This window comes from Gigantopelta aegis, chromosome 8 (assembly GCF_016097555.1).
Source record: "Gigantopelta aegis isolate Gae_Host chromosome 8, Gae_host_genome, whole genome shotgun sequence".
Classification (NCBI taxonomy): Eukaryota; Metazoa; Mollusca; class Gastropoda; order Neomphalida; family Peltospiridae; genus Gigantopelta; species Gigantopelta aegis.
In genome coordinates, this window is record NC_054706.1 from 25,958,429 (window position 1) to 25,962,871 (window position 4,443).

The following is a 4,443-nucleotide window of genomic DNA, read 5'->3' on the forward strand; positions in this document are numbered from 1 at the left end:
TACCTGATTTGAAGTTATAACTACTTAATAAAATAAACACCGGAACTGAGTATGGACCAGGCAGATGAATTTCTGACAATGAAATGTTATAAAATTCTCCCCTGAACAAAAACATACAAACAAACAATATTAGTGACTGTATATTAAATGTGATTCTGATCTTCCTAGTGTTTTCACCAGACTAAAATTCATTTAATTTCCTAATATATCTTATTTTTGTCGTACGTACAGAATTATTTGGAGACCAAATCCAGTTTGGGCTACTCACAAACAAAAGTTAAAAAGTTGTTTTTGTTTAACTACACCACTAGAGCACATTGATTAATTAACCATCGGCTAATGGATGTCAAACATTTGGACTCGTAGTCATCAAAGGAAACCCGCTACATGTTTCTTAATGCAGCAGGGGATCTTTTATAAGCATTTTTCCACAGACAGGAATGCACATACCACGGCCCAGTTGTGGTGTACTGGTTGGAACAATTTTGTTTTGTTTAAAGACACCACTAGAGCACATTGGTGTATCATCGGCTATTGGATGTCAAACATTTAATAATTCTGACACGTAGGCATCATAGGAAACATGCTACATTTTTCCTAATACAGCAAGGGATCTTTTATATGCACCATCCCACTGGCTGAAACAAGAAAAAACCCAAATCAGTTTAATGGATCCACCGAGGAGGTTCGATCCTGTGACGAAAGCACCCCAAGCGAGCACTCAACCGACTGAATTAAATCCTGCCCCACTTACAAACTTTATGACAACAGACACTAATCTGATATTCTGAACAAGAAGCTGCCTTTAGTTTATGATTTTAGTTTTTACAAACATGCCTGTAATCTTTATTTATATAGAACAGGAAAAAAATCCCATAAATGTTTGTCCTCGAGTGGGTGAATAATCCCTTGCCCAAATCTGGCACCCGGTTCTTACGGGCCTGACAAAATGTTATTAGCCAGAAACATCTTACAAGGCAGCAAATCCAGAACATTCTCTTTAATTATTTCAGCTGAAAATTATATTGGCGTTTCTTTTAGTGTTCAGTGTAAGTTCAGATGGACTCGCTATACTCGTATCGAAAAAAACGAAAGAAATGTTTTATTTAACGATGTACTCAACACTTTTTATTTACGGTTATATTGCGTCAGACATATGGTTAAGGACCACACAGATATTGAGCGAGGAAACCCGCTGTCGCCACTTCATGGGCTACTCTTTTTCGATTAGCAGCAAGGGATCTTTTATATGCACCATCCCACAGACAGGTTCAGGTCAGATCAGGTCATAGGGCTTTACGTGCACATTCAGAGCAAGCTGTTATAGTGCACGCCTGTCCAGGACAGGAAAGGTGGGGGTGGGAGGGACCGCCTGCATTGGCAAGTGAGCACCAGCAGCCTGAGGGGGGGGGGGGGGGGTGGTAATGGTGATATGGAATTTTTAATGGAGCAAGAATTATGCCAAAAGAGAAAAGGTGCGCTACTAGTGGACAGGTGAACACTAGCGGACCCTACAGCGCACTGTAGGCTGTAGGGTCCGCTAGTGTTCACCTGTGCACTAGTGTAACAATGAACACTAGCGGTTGCAATGTTGACCGCTAGTGTAATAATTTAAAATGTTACAGTAACAGTCAACACGGTCGACTAATTTTACTACATCGACCGTTAGTGTAACAACGCCAACGATTAGAACAGCAATTAATTAATTTAATTATTCAATATTGTTCAAAATATTGTTGTATTGCTGAAATATTAATGTATGTTGAATTATTAAAATTGAATGTTATGTTTTTGAAGTTCATACGCTGATGAACATCAAAACCGTTTTACCCACATAACATCAACAATATACCATTCAATTCTTAAATAATACCTGTACATTTCTGAAATGTACTTATTTACTCAGATATATTTTAATATTATCTGAATCAAAAGAAAGTTTTGTTGCTGTTTATTCAGCAGCTAATAGGTGTCAAATATAGCGTATTTTTGCGACATTAGAAGAAACCATTGCCGCCATAATATAGTCTATTCGTTTTTTAATAGTACCAAGGGTCTGTTACGTGTGTTTTCCCTTAGATAGGACAGCGCATACCACTTGCCAGTTGCAGATATACAAAAGAATACGCACATTTGTTAGAACTAAAATTCATATAGTATGTGAATAAATTAAAACAGTGTTACCATGCCATCTTTAAATGTCAAGGCTGTTATAGTCCGGTGCACTGTGTCTATATTATTACTTTCGTACAGAATTTTTGGGGATTTGCCTTATATGTTTGACACTACAACAGCCTCTGGAAAAACAGTACGCTGGGGTGTCCTTTTCACAAATATTCTAATATTCTAATATCTTCTATCTTCAAGGACCATAATTCTGTCATGAAACTCAAACTGTGTCTGTAACTCCACATGATATATACAAACTTCCAGCTCAATATCTTGACGCATTGCAAAGAAAAGTCTAGGAAAAGGCTAACGGACAGACTGACAGATGTTGGAGACAAAACCTATAGTCCCCTCCGGTTAGGCTGGTAGAGGACTACTAAACACCCTTGAAATAGTAAAGTTTGTTTTATTTAAAGACACCACTAGAGCACATTGATTTTTATCTTATCATCGGCTATTGACTAAAACACCCTTAAATTCTCTCTTGTACAACAATAGGTTTTGATAATGAATTTGTTTTTTTATTATTTGTTGCTGTACGATATTGAATACGATGTGATGTTTCTTTTGCATTTCAATGATATAAATTGACTAAATCAAAATAATGTCCAACATCAAAACCAATTATGTGAACACTAACGGTCGACATTGTACATAGTTAACCGTTAATGTTCACGTTGTTACACTAGCGGTCAACATTGCAACCGCTAGTGTTAACGTCAATTTTGTGAACACTAACGGTTGCATTGTCGACCGTTAGTGTTCATATTGTTACACTAGCGGTCAACATTGCAACCAATAGTGTTCATTATTACACTAGTGGACAGGTCAACACTAGCGGACCCTACAGTGCGAAAGTTTGATTGAGGAATTTGGGCGCAATTTTGAACGGTCGGTCAGAAAGAAAGTTCCGGAGCTAATATAGGTTTTGACATCAGTGAATCGAGAGTAGCTTGTTAATTAGACCTCTATGATACTGTCACAAACAGGGTAGTACAACGGCCTTTATGTACCAGTCGTGGTGCACTGGCTGGAGCGAGAAATAGATACTCGTATCAGTTACTTTTCCCTGGCTTCCTTTTTAGGCCACCTGTAAACTATTCTGGGTAAGGTATGACACCTGTCTACATATATGCAGGCCCGTACGCGGAATGTAATTCTCAATGTTTTACCAGTACACAATTTAAGTTTTTGGAGAACTTTATGTCAAATAAAAACCGAAAAGAGAAAGAAAGATATAAAAAAAGAAAAAGAAAAGACAACCCCCCCCCCCCAAAAAAAAAAAAACCCAACAAAAAACAAAAAAACCCACACCAAAAGATGAAGTAAGGGCGCGACACAGAAAGTAGTTAATCGGGAAACCGGAGTTAGCCAGGGCCTGGTGAGTTAAAAATACCTCAACTGACCCTATGGTTGATTGATTGATTGATTAAAGGGTTAACGTGTGTATATACCACGAAGGTTTCACACACGCCTGTCATGGGCTTAATCTCTGACATTCGCCAGTGACTAAGTCTAGGACAAGGGGGGGGGGGGTGAGTTTGAAGTGGACGGAATTTGGAATACAAGTATTTAGTAGGGTCCAGCGACTGCGCGGACCGACTAGAAAGCACTAAGTAGACACCGAGTATGGGCCATGCTCTGATTGGCTGAATTTCGATTCCTTCGGTTCTACCTGTAAAAAACTAAGTCTACGGAGAATAAGTGCACCTAAAATCATGTCCGGACTAAGAATTTAAACCCAAAAATAAGTTTCACTGCTCGGTCGAAACGGTTTTAAGGTGATTTGAGCAATTGAACGGGCGTCAAAGTAAAATGCGTTGGACTATTTATAAAAAAATAAACATAGGAATTTTGAAGCTCGGCCAAGAAGTTTTAAAGTCCAACTAAGCCCAAAAAGGAGGTTACCTGTCATAGTTAAGGTTGGCGCAGCAGGACTCATGGCGAGTTGATGGACTGTTCAGGCTTGAAGTTGGGGAGTCCTTCAGTCAAGGCCTGGATGTTGCGGCCGATGGCTCCTGGGTAGATGTCCCTTAGTACCATCTTTAAGATGCGATGGATGGTCCCGTTGGACATCGTTGGCATCAGGAGTCCCTGCCTGTACAGTCCGTCCTGCTGGGCTGTCACGTACAGTTTGTCCGAGTTTGGGGCACCTTGCAGCTGGTACTTCCCTTGTCCGGTTGGAAGTTGGCGCCAGTGGTTGTCCATCCAAGGTCCCTTTAGGTGTTTGTTATCGGCGAAGTCACCGATAACAGCCCCTCTATACTTCGCCGA